The sequence below is a fragment of the Lepidothrix coronata genome, unplaced genomic scaffold, assembly GCF_001604755.1.
Source record: "Lepidothrix coronata isolate B3197 unplaced genomic scaffold, Lepidothrix_coronata-1.0 Scaffold0, whole genome shotgun sequence".
Classification (NCBI taxonomy): domain Eukaryota; kingdom Metazoa; phylum Chordata; class Aves; order Passeriformes; family Pipridae; genus Lepidothrix; species Lepidothrix coronata.
In genome coordinates, this window is record NW_016690180.1 from 10,179,907 (window position 1) to 10,202,409 (window position 22,503).

The window sequence follows — 22,503 nt, forward strand, 5'->3', positions numbered from 1 at the left end:
CTGCAACACAACACTATTTTACTGCTGATTATTTTGCATCTGCTGTTCCAGGGACTTCCTAAGATTGTTAGAAGGTGTAGCAGTAAAAGGTCTGTTAGCATTTACATGCTTTCCACAGAACTATCATCCCATGTTGAATTTTTGCTTTAGCAATGAGCAGTTTCTTCCTCTGTAATCTCAAAAACCTATCTTGACAGAACAGAGAATATCCCACATATTTGGAAGGCTTTAAACAGAAATATCTTTCTATGGGTGTGTTCTTTTAAGCCTCACTACTAACTGTCCAGGACATTGCTGTGATTCTCTATTCATCCATCTCGAGATGTGCCTAAGGATTTACTCTCAACTTTAACCCTGTAGTACTACAAGCAGGTTAGAGCAGTGAAGTTTCCTGGCCTGGTCCTTTACTTGTTTGTTTTCTGCATATGAGAACACTCCATTTCTTTTCATTCACACTGGTTACCTGAGTTTTGAGACCCACCAGAACACCGCTACTTGGAACACTATGCTGGTTTCAAGCACACTCCATTATTCCACTAGAGGGGTTTGCTAATGTTTACCAGCCACGTGAGTGTTTAACTGACACCCCTGTTGCTACTTGGAGTCCATATCCAGCGTGAAAAACAACCCATTCTTAGAGCCATAGAAACATACAATTGTTAAGGTTGGAAAAGACCTCTAAAATCATGAAGTCCAGCCATTACCCTGACACTGCTAAGTCCACAACTATACTATGTCCCCAAGTACTACATCTATACATCCTTTAAAGTACCTCCAGGAACGGTGATCCTACCACTTTCCTGGGCAGCTATTCCAACGCCTGACCACACTTTTAGTGAACAAATTTTCCCTAATGTCCAATAAAAACCTCCCCTAGTGCAACTTGAGGCTGTTTCCTCTTGTTCTATTGCTTTTCACCTCAGAGAAGAGACCAATCTCCTGTATACAACCACCTTTCAGACAGCTGTAGAGAGCGATAAGGTCTTCTTCTAGGTGAGCTTCCAAACCTTCTTGGCTGTCTACCTCTCTGGCTCTCATTATTGCTGGAGGAGCGCTGGAATACAGCAGGTGGCATTTTGGGAGCGTAATTGCCACTGTCTCATCTTGATATGGGCATTACTACATTTGCCAAGCATAAGCCAGACCCTTCTTTTCCCCTAAGGAGAAAAAACGATTTTTTTTCTTTTTTTTTTTCAGTGATAAACCTGCCTCACACACAATCCCTACTCCTTCACAGAAGGACATCTGCTCTGGAGGCTGCCAGTGAGCTGTTGACTAAGAACCCCCAGTGCTGCTCCGCCGAGACACCGCGAGTCTGAGGTCTGGCGGGAGTCCGGGGCGGGCGCGAGGTCCGGCGAGGGTGAGGCGGGGCTGGAGCGGGGGCTGGCAGCGAGCACGGGCACACACACAACGCGGCTCCGCAGCCCTCGCCCCGCCCGGCCGGCTCCCTGCGGGCCGCGGCTTTGGGCGGTGGCCGGGGCGGAGGGAGAGGAGGGGCGGTGGCGGCCGGCGGCCGGAATCGTTTCCTGGGTAAGCGCAGCGGGCTGGGAAGCGTTTCCGGAAGGCTGGCCGCATCCCGCAGCGGCTACGGGCGCCTCCGGGGAGGGCGGCGGAGCGGAGCGGAGCGGTGGGCAGGTGCGCTCGGCGGCGGGCCGGGAGGGAGGAAGAAGGGCGGGCAGCGCAGCGCAGCGTGTCCCGCGGCGGAGCCCTCGGTGCGCGGCCGCCCGCGGTGCCGCCGCCCCGGCCCGCTGCCCGAGGGAGCGGGCAGGAGGCCGGGGGAGGGTCCCGTCGCCCTTGCCCGGGGCGATTCCGGCGCATCCCCGCCTCGAGGGTGCGGGGCCGGGGACGGCCGGCGGTCCGCTGCCTTCCCCCGGCGTGCAGGAGCGCTGCGGTGCTGCCGCTGCTGCTGCAGAGCTGGCTCCAGCCTGGGGCGAGCGTGGGCTCTGCGCCCGCGGGCGGCGAATAGCAGCGGCAGCCAGTCTGGTTCTGCTGATGGTGGTGCGGTAAAAAAGCCTGAAAAGTGTCAAAAGTGCCTGTAGAAGTACCTTTTAAAAATTATTATTGTTATTAGAACGGGCTTTTGCGAGTTCAGCTCTGTGATTAAATCGTAGTCGAGGGTTGCACGCGGGGTTGCAAATGGGAGCGTGCAAAAAAATACAGTCCTTGGAACAGAACATGGACTCCGTGAATCCCACTTGGAAGTTCTCACGAATTTGCTTGGGTCCTAAGGCAGCGACAGAGCTACTTCTGCTTGCAGCTAGAGAGAGAGTGAATTCAGACAGATAAAATGGAAAGTGTAGTGGTTTGTATTTGTACTTCGTTGCTTTGCCTGCTTGTTTGCAATGATTTTTAATTCTTGGGTGAGCTTCTGCTTGCTGGGAAGGACAAGTGTAGTTCTTGGCTTTAAACTCAAAATAACTAAAATGAAGGAAAAAACCCAACCCTGAAGTGGTGATGGGCTTGTAGGCTTTTTGCATTGTGGATGCTGTTGGTAGCTGTACATGGTAAATGGTATCTGCAATCAGTTGTGCAGGATGACAGTATCTGCAGCAAGTTTCAATGCTTCACTAAAGGTCTGCTGTGTTGCCCCAGAAGCTGAGGTGTGGGTTGCTGCTGAGCTGCTGCAGCTTTGCTGTGTGTTCCTCTAGTTCATTCTAGATCTGACATGTCATCGTCCTGCCATCTTATGCTCTAGTATGTTCTGAAAGACTGAATGAGTTGTCTGCCTTGTGTTTAAAACTATTTTCTACCTGCATAATTGCATTTAGTTAAAATAAGTGTGCAGATGTCCTAGCACTTAAAGGGAGAAACATCCTCTTATGGTGACCTTGGGACAAAATCTTGGCTGATTAATTTCTTTGCCTGGAACAGTCATATGGAATGTGGGTATTTTTGTTCTTCCTTTACTTTACAGCAATGAGTGTTTGATGGAATACTTTTTGGCTTGTGTTTTTGGGATTTTTTTTGCCTCCTAGGGGAAATTGAGATCTGGAGAGGACTCTTTGGGATGAAGAATAATTTTTTCATGTATTAGGAAGAATATGTAACTTGGTAGTAACAAGGAGGAAGATTCTTGGCTCTGAAACAGAATGAGTGAATGTGCCTTTCCCAGCAAGAGAGTCGTCTAAGCAGTAGATTACAACTGTGGGAATCATTTGCTGGGAAATGGAATGCATGACTTGGAAACCTGTACTATTTCTTTTGTTTTTCAGTTCTGCAACTAAGTTGGGAACCAGTGACAAAACTGGTCATTTTTGGTGTGGTGTTGAGTAGGCTGTGCTGTGCTCTTCCTCAGGAGGGATGGTGACTTCCTTAGGAAATGCCTGAGAAGCCTAGAAAGGTCTGCTGCAGGGTTTAAGCTGAAGAGAGTGGTTACTTCAGGAGCTAGATGAAGGGGAATTTGAATACTTCAGATTACCTACTGTAAGAATTTTTTAGCAGAGATTGTGAAAAACTAAAATGAATCCTGGTAGTTGGTAGGTTGTGGTGAGCAATCAATTGATTACATCTCCAGCAGATAGCAAGCTCTGACCTAGGATGTGTGGTCACACTTGAACAAATCATCTGTGCTGAAAGCAAACCGTATGTATTCCACTTGCTGGTGGAAGACAAAGTCTTGCCTTTGTTCCCTGCTGCAAGCAGGGAGATCCATTACTGAGAGTGGTAGAGCAGGGCATGTGCTGGGTGCATTGGATCATTGTGGATCAAGCTGCTGCTGCCTTGCTGCTGTGGAGAAAGTAAAGGTAATGGTAGAGTGTGTTTGGCCAGGACACTGGCAGGAGGGGGGGTGGGATGGGTGCAAGCTCCTAGAGAGTGCCAGGCACAGGTTCTCTCACCTGTGCTGTGGGTGTGACAGGTGCAGACTGAAGCTGGAGAACAGAAATGCCTCCTATTCCGTAGGACATGAGGAAAGCCCAGCTTGTTTAGCCTAGCAAATGAAGCCTTAGAGGGAATATGATTGCAGTCTGCAAATACAGCAGGGATATAAACACTAGAAAGGGCAAGGAGCTATTTAAGCTAAAGAACAATGTTGGCATGAGAACAAATAGATATAAACTGGCATGAATAAACTTAAGTAGGAATTTACACAGTTTCTTCCCTAAATGGACTGAGGTTCTAGAACTACCTTCAAGTGGGATAAATGGAAGCAAGCCCCTTAGCTGGCTCTTGAGGATATACTGAGGAAGTCTGTATTGTGTGCTTGGCTGTGGCAGTAGGAAATAAGGCTTGGTGACTCAGGAAAAGCTTTTCCGTATGTCTGAGTTAACATAGATTTTCTGCGCTAGAGTTTCTTATTTTTAAAATCTGACATTCAAAACTGGCATAAAAATGCTTGCTTTACAGTTTGTATTGCTGCATAGAAAGGATTGCAGTGTGCTTAGTGGTGACTTTCTGAAATGTTTTGCATGTTAGTTTCCCCCCCCCCCCAAAATAATGTGTTGTAATAACAACTGCATGTAATTGTGTGGAAAATCCTTTTTCTTTAAATCAAAACTGTGCAAAAGAAGACTGTATGTTTGTGCGTGTGAGCTTCTTGAGCTTACTAACCTTCAGGTTAAAAAATGAACTGCAGCAAACCTCCCTCCCATATAAGTAATTCATAAATCCTCTCAAGAAAGATAAAAAAGCAGTTCTTGGGGGGCTGTACAGCAGACTCAGATGCTGTGAACTGAGACCAGTGCTCCAAGCTGTGCTGTGACTGGAAGACTGGAATAAATGAAGTTAAAGCAAATTTGAAAACAAGTCTAGTTGAGCTAGTTGTGCATGGGATTTGTCTCAATTTGCTGTCATGCAGAATAGCTGAGTTATCTGGCATGGTGGTTGCAGTAGTTGAACTTGTGTAAAGTCTGTAGTTGATTCTAAAAATATCGTGTGTGCAGCGTGGAATACAACCAGCTGTGGATGCTGTAGAATGGGTACTGTGACTGGCAGCAGTACCCGACTGCTTCTCAGAAATGTAGTAAGTATAGAAATGAAAGAGCAACTATTATGGGCCAAAGCAAGGGTCTCTTGCCATCAGGAGGGATGAGGGGCTCTTTCTTGCTGACTTATACTTTAGGCTGATCTATTCCCTGCTGAAATCAAATGTGAGAAAATAATGGAGAGGTGGAAATGGGAACATTTATGATGTGCTTCTTTGACTCTGTGACTCACATCCCTTTTGCAGGGAGAAGGAGACCTTGGGACATGTATAGCTAATGCATGAGGCTGCAGTTCCTGTTCTTGCTTCTCCAAAGCCTCTTCCTGAGCTTATAGGTGTTTTTTTTTTTATTTATAGCTTTCCTATCTGGTACCCTGCAAAGGAATGGGATCTTCTTGTCAGTCTCCTCCTGCCTCTCTCCGTGGGCTGGTGGGATCCAGACTCAGTGACCAGTATCTCGGCACCTCTGTGCTCTGTGCCTGTTTCTCTTTCCTTGTCTCAGTATGGCTTTGTGCAGGCAGAGGAGTAATCCATGCTGTCCCCAGAGATTTAAGGAGCAGAGGGTGTTATTGGGATGCTCTGTGTGGTGTCCTGCTTTAGTTTCCTAATTTTTTTTAACTTCTTCAGCCTGCTCCCTTTTTAATTCGTTGTTTTCTGCAACATTTCTTTTTTTTTCCCCTCTCCATGTAAGCAGATATCCAAGGAAAAATAAGAACAGGATGCCCTTATTCAAAACCTCCTCTATAGATACTCTCTGAACCTCTCTCTGTTCTCAGCTTGGCATTGCCAGAGTTAGGTGCAAACTTTCCCTGTTTCAAAACATTTTTGGTTCCAAATGCATATCTGCTCTGTCTGCAGCCTCCTGGGATGTTGTTGCAGCCTCTATGGCCTTTGGCCAGGAGTGCTGCTTCTCTGTGGGTCTGCTTCTGGCTGTGTAAGGAATTCCCTCCTTCTGCTTGGCTTCCTTCATGTGGTGACTCTTAGCTCTTCTGTGGCAGAGATGGTTAGTGATCCTGTACTTATGCCATTCAGGATTTTGTAGGCCTCTGTCTTCCTCATCAAGTTGCCTTTTGACCTGCCTGAAGAATTGCCTACTCGGATATTCTTTGTCTGGAAGCCATTCTGGACCATGAGCAACCTCTTCCAGGAGTTGATCCTAGTTCTACTTGTCACTTTAGGATGGGAGGATCAGGGCTGTATACAGTTTTCAAAATGTAGGTGAGCTTTGGGGCTATACAGGGAAATAACCATGTTTTGGTTTCTTTCTTAGTGATTTGTAATGTTTGATTTGCTTTTTGGAGATTTGCTAGAGAGTTAATTTCTTGTATCTATGAAACTGAAATGTCAAGATGTTTTTTAGGAGTACGGTCAGTTTGGAATCCCACAGTGACGTAGAGACATGGTCGTGTCTTTCCCACCTGCATCTTCTTACATTTCTTGTGTTTATTTGCATTAGCTTTCCTCTGCACCCTTATTGACTCAGTCTCCCAGAGGAGATTGTGCAATTCTTCGCATCCCGGCCTTTCTACCATAATACATTTTTTTATCATCACACTTCCTGGACTCACTGTTCATCCTCCTTTCCTTGTCTCACATGAATGTGTCAAGCAACCAAAGCCTGAGCATATGTCTCTGCCAAACTTCATTGGTAACTTCTGTTCATTCAAAGAAGAGACAGTTTACTCTTACCCTTATCCTCTTTCTATTTTTCAGCCATCTATCTCCCCACGTAGGACCTTTTCTTATTTCTGTCTGCCTTATTTCCCCAAGAAAGCCTTCAGTTTTTTGGTAAGGGATATGGTTGATGTCCTTTTGGAAGTTCACATGGGTCAGAAGGAGTGGGTGTACCTTGTCCACGTTTGGCACCTTTGAAGAACTTGGAAAGGCTATCTCTCTGTACAAACTGTACTGAGTCTTGTACAATAGACAGTTTATCCAGATGACCAAATACTCTCTTTTTATCATTAGCATCAGTTGAGTTAATTAGTATCCCAGTAGAGGTGTTAGTCTTTGCAGCTCTGTATTCCCCTGGAACCTTACTGGGATTGTTGTCTCTTTTACCACTTTTCCATTCACCTTCTTCAAGGAGTGTTTCAAACTTCAAGGAGTGAGGTTGCAGAGCTCCGTCAGAAGAATTTGAAGGAAGCATTGCAGACAGTGCCCTGAGATTGCTAATGAACACTTGTTTATCTGTGCCTCATCTGAGGTCCTCCTTGCTGAAGTCTATTGCCAAGGGTATAACGGCAGACCCTGCAGCAAGGCAATTGGAAATGAATGTAGGAGTCTGCTCTGACAAAGACAGCGGACACTTGGCCTCCATCACTTGCAGGACAGTGAGTTGACCTTGTATGGTGGGCTTTTTATGCTTTAGAAAGATGAAACTCGATTTACCTGGAGATCTAAGATCAATCTCAAAGTTCTGTCTCCCAGCGTCAAAACCATTCTCATTTTTTAGCTGAAATGCGCTGAGTTTCAGTTGCCCCTGAAAATGTGTTGTTTGTATGAGCATTTAGATGGCGACTTTTACTGCTGAACAAACCTTGCATCTGAGTACAACACTGATTAGTCCCTTTTTAAAGTGGTCTGCATAACAATTAGGATGATTAACTGGATGCAAATTTCTGCCTTTATCAGTAGTCTGCGCTGCATTTGATGCTGAACGCTGATCTCAGATGAATGAAGTCAGATGCAGTTTACTCTAGGAATTCATGAATGTAAACTGCTAACTTGAGTAGTAGTGCATTGAAAGTAATAATATGTGACAGAGGAAGGTTTCCTAGAAAATAAAATATGCAAAGTTTTGCTTCTGATCTCAATACCATATAGCCAGCATTTGTAATTCTGGTTTGTTTTGTTATGAATAATGCTACGGCCGTAAAGTACTTTAAGCAAACTCCTGGAAGACTTACATTTGACAGTTTAATCTGTTGGACTTCACAATTTAACCTCCGCTAAAATCTCTGTGGTGTCCTCTCAAAGTAGAGTTGTAACTCAATGATTTATTACTGTTTGGCTGTCCTTATTTTCTGTAGAAAACAGGAACCTTTCACTCTTTCCTTTGTCTTCCTTGCTGGATTATGTTGCACCCCAGTTAATGTGTTCTGTCAGACAAACATCAATTCTGCCTGCCTTTGAGAAAACCCTCCTGGAAGCGCTAGTCATGCTTTGCTGTGATATGCTTTTAAGCAGTTTTGTAGTGTGTTTAGCTGTTTTGTTGGAGGTTATTTTTTGTTTCCCTTTAGTGCAAACACAGTTTAATTTTCAATTGCACCAAAAGGAACATTTCTAAACTACCTCTGCAGATTCCGAGTGTAGATTATGTGTTTAAAAATACCCTTTGGGTTTAATATTGGTACTAAAATATGCTTCATGCAGTACTCTCGGTCACAACTGATTTTTTTCTTATGTCTACTAGCTGATTATGGAGGGAGTTTTCCCAATGTAACTATTGTGCGTGAAGGACAGATTCCAAAGGGAAGGAAACTGGCAGGCACTAAATGTTCCCTACCTTTATGAATTAACTTGTTTGAACAGAAGAAACTACCATAAGCTTTACGTATTTTGTTGTTATCTGTTGTACAAACATGTCTTTCCTTTGCAGGAAAGGGGTAGAAAGCCCTCCAAACAGTTATTAAATGGCAGTAATTTGGTGTGACTAATATTGGCACAAATTAGTTAAGCCTTTTATTGGAAACCTTGTAACTATAATTCCTCATCTGAGTTGGAGGGAGATGCTGCAGGGTGCTTACTGGCCAGATGCAGAATTCAGAAAATGAGGAGATTGACATTAAGCCATCCTATGTATTTAATATAGAATTTCATTATAAGGAACTGGAAGCAGTAGTTTGGGTAAATATGACAACGAATTCATTGCTCTCGTGTTTACACTTGCCTTGTTAATTCTATTTGCAAAGAGGATTATTGTTAGGAAGAGGTATTTCTTAGCAACGTATTGAATTGTGTAGCTATGGAGGAAGCTGCGAAGAGAACCAGCATGACAGATGAAAGGGAACTGCAAGGAAGAGGAATAAGGAGGAGGATTGCCCTCCCAAGGAGAGCTTGGCACTTGTCAGATTAAATTAGGATTTAAATGCAGCATAATGGAAAGATAGTTTAATTAAGTTGTTTAAATGAGTTGAAGATAAGTACATATAGGGCACAATCTATGAACTTAAAGAAAGATTCATCTGGAAGTAAATACAACAGGGAACGTGGGTATTTGGGATACATATGGTCTTAAGGAAACCTCCAGCACTACATGATGACCTTGTTTTGTCAGCATCTTGCGTGCCTCCTATATGAGCAGGAGATGCAGGATGTCCATGTTTGCTTTTTTTCCCTTGATACCAATCTGGGTATAAAACCTCTGGAAGATTGTTAGGTCCACCAGACCAGGCACCCAGATAGAGTGGCAGGCTTGGGGTGTCCTGGCAGTTTTGTCATGGGAAACTTGTGTTTTCCTGTGGAATGGCTGGCCCTGGATGTGTGCTAAGTCAATGTAGTGATGCTGGTCAGCAGAAAGGGGAACAAGGTAAAAAGTATTAGGACAGAGTTAAGTTTTGGTAACTCCCTTTGCTAGAGTGATGTAAGGTATTTCAAATCAATGAAAGTAATCTATGCAAAAATTTCCTGCTGTTTTTTCTTCCCTCTTAAACGCTTAAGTGGTCATTTTTCCTTCATAAAGCCATTTTTTTCTCTGATGCTGGAAAATATAGGAAATGGAGAGCAGGCAGAGTTTGTGTTGCCATACCAGGAAAGTTTGAGGGGAGATGGCCTGCCAGTAGGATAGAGAGGGGCTAGTGCTGCAGTGATGGAGTGGGTACCTGATTTCTGAGGAGGAAGAGGGGCGGCGTGGAGCTGATGTGGCTGGGAAAGTGAAATGCAGTGCTCGTAGAGGAACCACACAGTACCACTGGTCCTTCCTGCCTTCTCGCTGCAGCTGTGCCGTCTCCTCTGCCATACAGCGGAGACCTGCATGCACCGGTGTGCACCATCCATAATGGTCCCGCATTGCTTTGCCCTTGTTGCTGAAGGAGAGCGCTGCAGTCCAGGAGAGGGGTGTTAGCCCCAGGTGTGGAGGAAGTGGAGCAGGAAGCTGGCCTGCCCTTGGACAGATCTGCTGGCCATGGAGGGCCAGGGAAGGATGAAGCAGCACAAGCACTCCCATCGCTGCAATGGGAGCAGGGTGTATCCGGGGAACTGGAGACTTTGAAGCCTATTAAAGATGTTGATAGATTAAAAACCCATCTTGATGATACATAATTCCATGAGATAGCTGTGTGTATGGTGGGTGTGTGCTTGTGTAAAATGCTAATACCCCACCCTTATTTTGTGTTATCTTGGCTGACAGTATGGTATCATATCCTCCATTAGTTACTGTTAAATTCTTACTATGTTTTGGGACTTCTAGAAGAAACTGAAATGTTAAAAAAAAAATTGCCTTTTAAGAAATTAAATTTTACTCTGATATTATCTTCTCCCAAAAGTATAGATGTAAAAGTCAGCTTAAAAATACAACAGAAATGGAACATATACTGATAGGTAAAAGGAAAGGGGAAGGTTATAAAGGTAATTTCACTTGAATCTGAAAGATAGCGAGAATTGCTTGCTTGGGAAATAACTCATATTTTTAGAGTCCTGTGGGAGCCTGCTTGCCTTTTTTTTTTTTCTTCTTTCCTCCCTCCCCCAATTTTACAGGTAGGGTATATTTTTTAAACAGAAGTAGAATAATAGCAAAGTGTTCTGCTACAGTTTAAGAAAACAGTCAAACAACATGAGAACCATCAGTGAAGGGAGTCGTTTAAGTAACACAGCTGTATAAGAAAAGATGCATGTACTCAGACAAACAGGATTTTTTGGGTTTTTTTTGAGAAGTTCTACATTTGTTATCTTGAAAAAGTTCTCAAATTTAGGAAAAATGTTTGAGGACACTTGCGTATTTGAACAGAGAAGCATTAAAAAAGAAACATGTTTCTAATTATTTGATGTTTGCTTCTTGGAAATGTTTGAAATCAGACCTATTGTTAGATAACTTTGTAGGCTGGTAAGATGACTACTCAAGGATATTGAAAAAACACAAAGCAGTGTTGCTTTAAACGTGCTATTATTTAAGAGTGTGCAAGAGCTGCTAGCAAACCATGCTTTACTATATGAGTGTGTTTTAACCTTATTTTTATAATCTTTGCATGCTGTTACATTAGCATTGGCATGTATAAACTTTTCCCATAAAATATCCTGTATATTTCCCTTTGCAAGTATGGATTTAAACGTGGGTAAACGCAATGGTCTTATATATGTCAAAGTGTAGGAAGCTCTCTGGTAGAGGCATATGAGTGTTTAGGGACCAATAATTCTTTTTTGAAAACCATTATAGATATGTCCTTATGTGATAAAGATGGTGCTGTTTGCCGGGGAAATTGCTTAAGGGTTCAGTGGGAAATTTGTCTTTGTAGCCTAACAGCATGTCAATACTTTGATGCCCTTGTACTGAGGTGTAACTCTAAAGGCAGACCACAGAAAATTCAGATATTCTGAGTGATAGGTCTGTGTGGGGAAGGGGGATCAAGAGAGGTGATTGGGAGGCTCTGAGGGATGTCAATGAGGCTTAATGCCAAGGATGTCCTGAAGTGATGGGACCCTCAGAACACTGTTAAAGGTTTTTACCTCAGGTGGGAGTCATGTTTCCGTTGTTTCCTATCTTGCTTTGGACTAGAAATCAGCCAGCACTACTGCATGCTGGTTCTGAAATACAGTCTCCACTCTCTGGTTTTGGACAGCCAGTATGTAGCAACAGATACAGTGATGTGATGTGGTTTTACTTACTCATTTTTAGGCAGAAAAAAAGGGGAGTCCCTCAGTGCCTGCCTGGTCCTACCAGCAAGTCAGGAGGTGATGCTCATTCTTCTCCCTGCTTTCCACCTTGTGTGCATGTGTTGCAGGGATGAGAACAGCTGACAGGCAGGATATGGTCAGGTGCATCCCTAAATTTGTGACAGACCTTGCTGGTAAGAATTGTATGAAAGTGTCTCTCTGGTAGCAGTGGCTCTGGTGACCCTTGTAGCCCCAGAGACACAGCAGATGAGAGCTGCCTCTGTCCTTGCTTTGCAGTAATCCAGAGGCTTTACTGAGCAGTCTACCCTGCCAGTCTCTGGAGAGAAACGGGAGTTGGCGGCTGGCTGCCTGCCATCCTGCAGCACAGTGCCTTGGTCTGCTGCTGCTAAACCAGCAGGTAGGAGTGCTAGCTGGACGGAAAACATTTTGTGGGATTTATCCAAAATAAATATCTAATTTTGCATGGGTGCGGCTGAAATTCTTCAGCTGCGCCTCTTTCCACAGCAGAAGAGAAACCTGCCTTCCTCACAATGCTTTCTCAAGTTCTTGTGCATATGCAAGGTAAAACGATTGTTTTCCTAAATTTAAAGCTTGGATCCTCCTTCTTTGAGTTCTGATGGATGTCTAGATTTATACTGCTTTGGAGACCTGTTTGAAGACGTATAACCAAGACTTCTCTGAACCTTCCCCAAAAGGTTCACATTGAGGCATTTAGCTGGTTTCTTTGCTTTTTCTTTGTGCTTCTACATAATCCTTGAAGTGTAAATATAGAGCTGGAAAAAATAGCATTTGATCTGGTTGACAGTATCCCAGCTTGCAGTGGGACTTAAATTAAGAAATTTGCGCTTCTGCTATAAATCAGAAGTTTGAGCTTGTAACCCCTTAATTTTTGGCCCAATAAATCCTGTTACTCCCAGGAAGCTGTTAAGGTTCATCTCTGTAAGTCCCAAGGATGTTTTAAATCTGTGGGTTAAGTAACACGTGTGCAAGAGTTTAAAATAAGACTGCTAGCCCACACAACATTCCAGCTGTAAAACCAAAACTGGACATTGTGGGGCTGATTTAGGAGATGCTGATCCAACTGCAAACCAAACTAGTGTTAGGCTTTAGCTTCTACTGCCTGTACTATTTTTGCTGTGGTATAGGGATGGAAAATTCACAGGTTGCTGATGTTTGAACTGGTGTCATTAGTTCTCCCAAAGTAATGGGGTGGATACTTTTTGCACAGTGGCCTCAGGCTCTCATAGAGCGTTCTTGCCTGGCACATGGTATTAGTACATCCTGAGTTTGCCCTGCTGCTGAGTGCCAATACTTGAGAACTTCCTCAAGCAGCCAGTGTTCAAGCATGGTACTGGGCTTTCCGCATTCTGGGGTTGCTCTTTGAGCTGAGATTGCAAGCAAATGTTTTTGGCATGGGTAAATGCAATGTGCTGTTATGGCAGGATGTGAATCCTCCTTGCAGAAGGTGATCTTGAAAGGAGGTCTTCAATCCTGTAGCATGTCCATCATGGTAGAGAATTAAGCTGAATTTGCATAGATTTTTAAAACTAACAGAGGAGATGTTCTAAGGAGAGTGATGTGTATACTCTGCAATTCCATAATAAAGATACTGATGCTCCTAAGGGCTGGCTCAGGAAAGGCACCTGCCAGAGGGTTCAGATGGAGGCAGGAACTAGTACATAAATAGATGAAGAGGAATTTTAATTACTCAAAGGAGCTAGATGATGAAATCAGCTACAAAATGCAGCAGTAAAATAAACCTAAATCACTTGCATGGAGTTAGGCACTAACCTCCATATAAACCTCCTCAATGGAGCAGTGGGGAGCCATAGTCTGTACTAAGTACAGTATAAACCCATTTAAAGGTGTTTTCTAGGTTTCTTTCTTTCCTTCCCTTGTCTGTTTCAAGCACAGGCCAGGGTTTTTCCTGAAAGATTCAAAATACTCAAATTGGAGAATAAATGTGTTTTGTTTTGTTTTGCAGAAAGTGAAGTTTGTGTCTAGGAATTTTACACATAAGCTACGTTCTTTGCATTTTCTTGGCTATTCCTAATGCAATAGTGTCTATAGCTTTTATTATCTCTAATTCAGAAGCTGATTCAAATGCTTTCATGGCACAACAGGGAGTTTAAAAAGGCCATGAGAGACCCTGTGCAAAGCTTGTCAAGTGGCCACAGGTGGTAGGTAAAAATGAATTATTAAAAACTAGTGTTTTCCAAGGGTTTGTAAGTTGAATGTGACAAGCTCATTGATAAGCCCTGTTTCTGCCTCTCTCAAAAGCTGTGGGTGAAAGAAACTTTTCTTTGAAACAGCAATGTACACATGAATGGTTGGCTCTTGTGGAGGCTAATATTTTCTTACCTCAGATTGTATCTGCACACCATATGGAAAATAGTGAAATTATTTCTTACTTTTGAAATGGATGTTTTCATAGCTGTTAGCCATAACTAGAAAGCAACACAATATTTTAAACTTAATAAAGTGCTTCAACTTGAAGCAAAACAGTTCCATTAAAGGATTTTCAATTGCAGAGAACCTCACAATTTGACAAGGTGAGAATAATGCAGCTGGAGCAGACTGGTTTTACTAAGTGTCTGAAAGAGGCAAAGCACCGTAGTAAAATAACAGTGTGGGGTTTATACTGGTTTAAATACCTGCTCTGTTGGGTGCAGGTATTTAAAAAAAAAAAGGTAGGTCTATTGGGAAGTCTAACTCTAGTGCTGTTATCTTAAGAGGCACCAGAGGTGGCTTCAGAAATTGAGCTTACTGTAGAATGGCAGCTCATTGTCAGGATCAAGATCAGAAAATTTGCTTATTGCTTCTGAAGTGGAGTAGTCTTAGGAGGCTTTTATATGCTCATTTCCTTCCTTTGCTCATCGCTTTTCCATGGTATAAGAATTTCTGTGTTGAAAAACACCTTTTTTGTAAAACCTTTATCTTAAAAAATAAAAGCAAAGTATTTATAATGTTAGAATGAGGTTGGCAGCTTTTAATTAGATGCTTTAAGTACAAAGTTAAGAAATGGCATACCAACAGGAATTTTTAGATCTTCTGGTTTTCCTGGTGTCACATGGATTTCTCCATGTTAATATAACTTGATAATTGCTCCCTTGACCCAGTTACTCTTTTTATGCTTTCCTTTCCACATCTAGTCAGACAAGCACAAACATTTAATGTATATTAGAAATGAGAACTTTTGTCTTCAGAAATGAATCACAGGACACTGTGGAAGGGGAAAAGGGAGAACAGCAATTCTTATCTCTTTTCTCGCATTCTGAATGAAATTGTGTAGGTAGATGCTGTGTTTAGGTCCTGTCACACTGGTGGGGTTTTCACTGTCCTCATGCTATCCCTGAAGAAAGCTTCATTGCTTCCACAGTGTATTGTAGCAGGTTAGGTTGCTTCAAGAGGTGGGATCTACAATAATAAAAACTTATGGGGACCAAGCAATATGCAGAACTGGAGAAATACAGAAATGGGTTTAGGAATACAGCTAAGTGAGAGCTGCCCAGATGTCTGCCTCATGTCCACTGCTCTCTCTTCTCTTGAAGGTACCTCATACTATCACAGGGCAGCCGATGAATGATTTTAGGCTGATTCCTCTACCTCCCAGATGAAGTTATGCCACTTGCTGGTGAGGAGGTGTCCTCCCTCAGGTGAGAACAAGGCTGGCTTTATTTCTGAGGAAGCCTTGCATGACATGTACAAAAAAGAGGCAACATGACAGGGAATGTCTCCCCAAAATACTGGTTGTGATACATGAGTTTCTTAAACTGTATTAATTTTTTGAACTGCAAACTTCAGATGCAAGTTGCATGTTAGCAATGATTGTGTTGCCAGAGGAGGCCTGTTGATGCCACCACTCAGACAAGCGGCATGTTTTGAACTTTACTCTTGTGAGATGATAATCAACTGCTGGCCCATATTCTAAGGGCAGAAAAAGGTATTACAAGAAAAAAAAGAATGTTTTTTAAAAGGAGGAATAATTACCATTTTAATTTTCTGAGTAGGGCCACCGGTGATACAAAAGCCACTAGTTAATTCTTTTTTAATTTTTTTTTGTAGAATAAAAATAAGAGCTAGGAGTGATGACGGTATGCCAGACACTTCCTGGTTGCTTTTATCACAGGTGATCTGTTTGCCTGAATAGTCATTGGTAATCATAATCATTTAGGTTCTTCTGTCTTTCTCTAGAGGAGATAAATCTTACTTTTAATCTCCATCTTGGTCTTGTGTAAATCATGAATTGCTTTTCTGTTTTGTTAGGCTGCAGCCAGCCATCAGATGTGGGACCATATTATTATTAGTAGGGAACTCTGATGTTTTAATTACGCGTGTGCTGCTGAGTGCTGTGTGTGCTGCTGAGTGCTATGAAAGGGATGTTACACGCTGCCTGTGCATCCAGGAAGGTGTAGTGAGAATAGTAGTTGGGATTTTTTTCTATGAATATTTGAGTGACTGCTGTTAAGACTGGCATGTATATATAATTCTTCAGCATACAGAGCATTAATTGCTGCTCCAATTAATTTTGCAATATGTAACCAATAGAACTTTACTCCGACAAATTCATTCTCATGCTCTCAGATATTAAAATTGGTTGAAATTTGGTGGGTTAATTTCATGTCAGTGACCCCTTTGTTCAAACATATACTTGTTATCTTGGTACAGCAGTGTAGGATTGCTGAGGAAGAGCGCTGTGTGCTGCCAACTGAGCTGGAAGGTCTCATGTGTCCCTTCTCCAGCATGGAGCAACTTAACACCTCCTCTCAAGACCTGTGGCACAATTGTGCTTGCCTGCAATTAGTTGCTTGACTAATTTCCAGTGTTGGTGGGTACTGGTGGTTACAGAGATAGTAATGGCATTGCTCTATATTAGGTACTGTATGAAGAACAGAAATTAATAGGTATATTTTGTTAAGGAAAATGTGGGTTTTCTTGAGGTGATTTTTCCTACTGAGAGGAAAACACAAACTTTGAATTTCTCTTTCTCAGCAGACTCCTACTTCTTGGAGTAAGTGAAACAGAAGCTTGGGTTGGAAGGAACCTTAAAGATCATCTTGTTCCAACTCCCTGTCATGGGCGGGGACACCTTTCACTAGACCAGGTTGCTCAGAGCCCCATCCAATCTGGCCTTGAACACTTCCAGGGAAGGGGCATCCACAACTTCTCTGGGTAACCTGTGCCAGGGCCTCACCACCCTCACAGTAAAGAATTTCTTCATAGTATCTGCTCTAAACCTACTCACTTTTGGTTTGAAGCCATTTCCCCTTTTCTTGCTACTACATGCTCTTGTAAAAAGTCTCTCTCCTCCTTTCTGTAGGCTCCCTGAAAGAGAACTTCAGGGGTTTGTAGGTGTTTTGTTGGGTTTTTTTTGAACTTCTGCTCTAAGCAGTGAAGTATTGTGTTTTCATTCTTTGCGTATTTCTTCATTTAGTTCTAATAGAATATAAATATGTGTACAAGTTATTTATTTTTCTAAATGGTAACAGCCCTGATGTGTTTGAAGCACAGTGTATGTTTACAGAAGAAACAGTCAGTCTTTTGATATGTTAAGTTTTAAAACAGATATTAAAGGAAAAAAAACAGCTAAACCTTGAATGGAAAATGGAACAAAATGCAGCATAAATTAATCTGTTGGTAGACTATGCCAGAGTAAATTACTCTTTCTTTTCTTTTCTTTTCCCTACCTTAAAATATGAGTTAAGAGACATATTTTTATTTTATCTGGTCTTCAGTAAAACATTTATTATGACAGTTGTTAGAGTTACAAAGCAGTTAAGGATTGTGCTAGAGGGGAAATAATAGAAGAGCTAAGGAGACCCCTAGGCTGGGGAAAGACTAGGGGTGGGATATTGCCACAAAAAATTTGTCAACCAGAAGTTAGAAATGCTCAAAAGATGCATTAATCTTGCTGGTATTAAACGAGATGTTGCAGACATGTAGGTATATCAAGCCATTATACCGTGTACTGTAGAGGTCTTGTCTGGGATGAAATGAATCGTTTCGATAATGAGAAATGAGAAAGATAATTTTAAATCCTGTTCGGTATGAGAAGGCTCTTTGTTCTGAGCATGAACATTGGCTTCACCCCACATAATACCCAGCATTTTGGGAGGACATGCTTTGGGATTTCATGTCTCTTGCTTTATCTGGTCTTTCCCTGTCGCTTTTCCAGCTCTGCATCTATTTGCCTTTTTTTATCACACTTTTTATTTCTGAAGTTGTACAGTACTCTTCCTTGTGCTCATAGCTCTGGAGAAGCTAATTAAAGCATGACTTTGCTAACTGTCTTTGGAAGTGGTACAAAGGATTACTGGACTGGCTTGCTCAGTCTGGGAAAAAGGAAAAGTGCTATATAGTTCCTAGGCTTTTGACTGCTTGTGGCTATACAGTTTCCCAGACTGTGGTTTCAGTTTCCTATTTGGCTGCTTGGATCTTACCAGAAGGTGAATTCCAAAAGTTGCTGCAGGGTTTTGGTTTTGCTTGCTGCAAGGACTTGACTGCATATGTAATTATAATAACAGTACATTAAATACAGAAGGTTACATACTATGTTTCTATTTATTAAATACTATCATTATCTGAATTTGTAAAGTTCATAGGTAGGTTGTGTGTAGCCTGAAACCCCCCAGATTTGGGGCTTAGTTTGTATTTTAGAGTTGTCTGTCTTAAAAGTACCAAACAGAATCTCCCCTCCCTGATTTTTTTTTTTTTTGAATGTCAATGTAGCCCTACTGGGTGTAAGTGATTATGTCTTTGAACATAGTTCTGGAGAAGGACAAGCAGTCCTAGGAGCAGTGTTAGAAGTTTCTTTCTACCAGCCTTCCCTACTCTGTGATATTTAAGTTAGGGGCTGCCTATTCTGTCTCCATCCTATGAAAATGTGTCTGTTCTTGTTCTTTGCAGACCTGCAGAGCAAATCAAGGCATCTCTGTAAGGTTGACAAGGAAGAACTTCGCGCAAGGATGAGGGTTGGTCTCCCTAAATACTCTACTGTTTTTAAAATCTTCATGGCAGCAATTTGAGATATTATGTAGAGAGTCATTGGTGAACCTTGTATTCAGGTGGTAAGCTCTGTCCTGTGTAAGACTCAAAGAACAGTGTAGAAAATAAGTTTTTCCTCTCTAATGGCAGGCATTTGCCACCCTTGTTTCTGATGTATGGTATGTTAATTCTAAGTAACCTGTTGGAAGATGGACTGTGAGGAGAAGTACTAACTTTGGGTCACCCATGGTCAAGGCTTAAATATGGCATTGTGCATGTTTAATTCTGAAGATGTTGTTTCCAACATTCTTAAAAAACCTTTGGATCTGAATGGTATGGTTATAAGTTACGATAGGGATTTTGATGTTCTGGGAAAACATTTTTGCCTGCCAGGAAAATATGTTGTCCATTTTCCTTAGCAATATCTGTTTCCTTTTGCTCTGCTTTTGTATTTTAGGCAGTACTTTAACATCTGCAGAACTTTGGTTTTGGCCTACTGGTGCTAATGGAATAGATGGGCTGAAGTACTTCCCTCTGATATAAGTGGGTCCTGAACCATGTTTGAAAGGCATGTCACTTTGTTCATTTGAATTAATGCCTTCTCCCTCCCCAAATACTACAGTATCCTGACATTGGGTCATTTGCATCCTGAAGAGCACAAGCCAGAGACAGCTTCTCTTTTGCTTGCAGTGTCTGACTCTGAATTGGTTTGGCTTTGGGCTGACAGTGTCTAAGGACCAGCCAAGTTGGAGCGTGGTTTTGATGCTCTTTCCTTGGAGGACAGTGTGACCTTTGTAGTTTCAGGATATTGTTTTTCAGAGATATTCTTTTAGCCCTAATGGTTCAGCTGGTACTTTTTAAAAAATGATATATATCCAAAACCCAAGAGAAACTATTTATCCGATGAGGGGGAACTAGACTTTGAATTAGACTGGTGAAATATGGAAATTGAGAAATTCTTAAGTTGAAAACATTCTCTTAATTCTTGCTATGAAGCATGATTCTTGTTATAGAGCAGCTGCAAAAGACAAAGTAAAATTGACCAAAGTTAAAGATTTATTGACTTTGCCTTTTTTTTTCCTTCCTGAAACAGGCTGCATATATTGTGAAGTAGGGTAGCTGTGTTTGGACTCAAAAGTGATCACCAATCGCTTAACTGACTGTGGTGGATTTGATATGGAGCAGCGTTCAGAAAATGCATGGCTTTGTGTTGAAGGCAGGAGCACAGCAACAGACAGTTACTAATGGGTTTTGTACATGATGAAATGAGAGTAGTCAAGGAAGCTGTGGCACAGAGCAGAGGATCTGTAAGCACATGTGCTGTTTGGTATTTCACTCTGCCCTGATGGGTTGGGCCATAAACATCTCTCCTCATTCTCCCTTTTTGTGTTTTGCTCCCTGACAAGGCAGTTGTAAACTTGCAGTGTTATTTGAGGATTTTCTGTCCAGATCTACCTTTTAAGTGCAATTAGGGCAGACCACCTCCCTCCCCAATGGATAACCTGTAGTAGCATTGTTGGTGTACCTGTGTGACCAGAGATATAGAGAAAGATTAACAAACACTTTCCTGCTGTACAAATTTTTCCCCCAAGTTGAAATGGATGAGAAAGTTCTGTGTGGCTGATAAGTTCTGATTTCCCCCTTACACCAAGCAAATAATTAAAGGCTGCTGTTAAATTCTCTTCATTCTCTATTAAGACCCCCTGGTCATAATCTAACTCAAGTGCTGTTTTTAGTGTTGTTAGGAGAAAGCATTACATTTAGAAAAACACTTTATTTTGGAACAATTTAAAATTATATGGAAAAATAGTATTTAATGACCAATAAGATGGTTTGTGTTGCAGTACATCAGAACAAAGGAGTTATGAGTGTTGTGTATCTGTGCTGTGAAGGTTCGTGCCTTCAGTTCGTGCATAACCACATTGTGCTTAATTATGGAGGGATCTGTCTACGTTAGCAGTGCTGGGGAATTTAGGAGGTGCTAACGTCTAGTTTATGTAAGGATTCCTGCATATATTAAATATTTTTTAACTGTGCTAATGTGTTTTGGGGGGAAAAGTGGAGAGATGTGGCTAGAGTAATGTTGTGCAGTTGATAATAAAATAGATATGCATCTGTCTTTGTTACAGAGTCATAGATTTGAGATGTAGATGTCTTTAAGGCATTACTTTCCATAGCCTGTGGGGAAATTTCTCCACCTGGATTAGCACTGGTGTTAGGAGTGCCAGCTGCAAGCTAGTGTTTGGTCATGAAACTATCATGGTAGATATACCTGTAGGGATCCTGTGACATCCAGGAATTTGCACAAGGGAGATTCCTCTGGCTGGTTGTTCTTGCAGCTCAGCTCTTCTTTTATTATAGATTAGTAAGAGAAGAAAAGGCTTCGAGTCAGTGCCAGTCTGTTTCTCCTTGGAATACTAGTCAACAGATTGTTTAAGAACTTAAAACCAGCAAGAATTAGCAGCCTGGCAGCCTAAGCTGTCACAGCCTTTGAATAGCATGTGCTTGGGAGCATTTGTCTTTTACCTAGTCAGGACAGCCATGTTTTACGATGGGCATTATGCTCCTTGCAGGGTTTGTGACTCCCGTTGCTGCGGTGTTTTGTTTTTCCAGAGTGCCTTTAGCTGAATTTCAACACCTTTTATCAATCTGACCTTACCATTGCATGGAAACCAGAAAGGCTTGCATAGAAAGTCTGTATCTAGACCCTGACTGATGCTACTTATACGTTTCATCATCCATTTCTCCCAGCAGGGATCTCTTCAACCATGGTGGGGAAAGCCCACCATCTCAATGGTAAAACACAAGAGGCTGCACTGTAACGGGGAAGTTTTCCCTGGTGCTGAGTGGGGGTTCTTTAAGTTGGAATCAGGAGACTTTCTTTAAAATTTAAGTTTCTGGGTGTTCTTGAATAAAAAGAGACTTTGCTGAAGTTACCTGATAGCATGAAATACGTGCAGTTAGAAGTTTGGTCGAAGTTGTCATTTATGTCAGTACATTTAAATGAAACCCACGAAGTGTTCATAGCTAAGAATTGCTTTTCATGAACTTCCCGTTCAGCTCTTTAAAAGCATTCATATTGAGGTATTCTGTTCCAACTCCTTCTTTAATGTAAAGGTTCTTTTTTATTATTTTTTTATACTGTGGGGTCTTTTTGTGCCTTGAAAACTGCACTCTTAATTTTGTATGAACTTAGAGTAAGACTGGTCAAAACACAAGGCTAAAAATTTCCATTCAATTTTATTTATTTTCTATTCCATTTCTTTCTAGACTCCCCAGGCTTCTGCAGATTTAAGGCAGAGAAGCTTGGGGAGGTTATAAAGTGAAGGTTTTGGGATTAACTGTAAGTACAGCCATCCCATCTGCAAGGATACAAGAAGGTGCTGCTGTTAGCTCTTCCAAGAGCTAGTTGTTGAATCCAAAAGAAATCTGACTTGAAAACCTTCACAGACCCCATTCAGACTAAATGTAGTGTGTAGTTGTAGGTTCATGCTCTTTTTCAAGAGTTTCAAGCCCACGTCACTGAGGGAAAACGAAAAGAATATTTGCAGAAGTCAAAGGAGGAATAATATGCATCTCACTGGAATCAGCTGCACTGTAACTTGCACTGTAACTCTTACCATTATAAAAACAGTGTGTGGCATCCTTAGTTGTAAAAGCTAGTTGTGGAAGGAGGACTATGTTCTGCTTGGTGTTTCTAACTGAGGATGTGCATTCTGTGCATGCTGTATGGTTCAAAGATCTATTCGGGAAAGATGTTGCTTTTG

At 42.0% G+C, this 22,503-nt stretch overlaps 1 protein-coding gene across 10 annotated transcripts in view; it reads left to right on the plus strand.

The window, feature by feature from the left end:
- Window positions 1-1,473: 1,473 nt before the first annotated feature.
- Window positions 1,474-22,503, plus strand: part of APBB2 (amyloid beta precursor protein binding family B member 2) — a 182,356-nt gene continuing 161,326 nt past the window's right edge. For 9 of the 10 annotated variants that reach the window (XM_017825378.1, XM_017825610.1, XM_017825451.1 and 6 more), the window contains exon 1: window positions 1,535-1,635. The gene's annotated coding sequence lies outside the window, so the exon portion shown is untranslated. The other variant, XM_017824818.1, reaches the window with a different exon arrangement.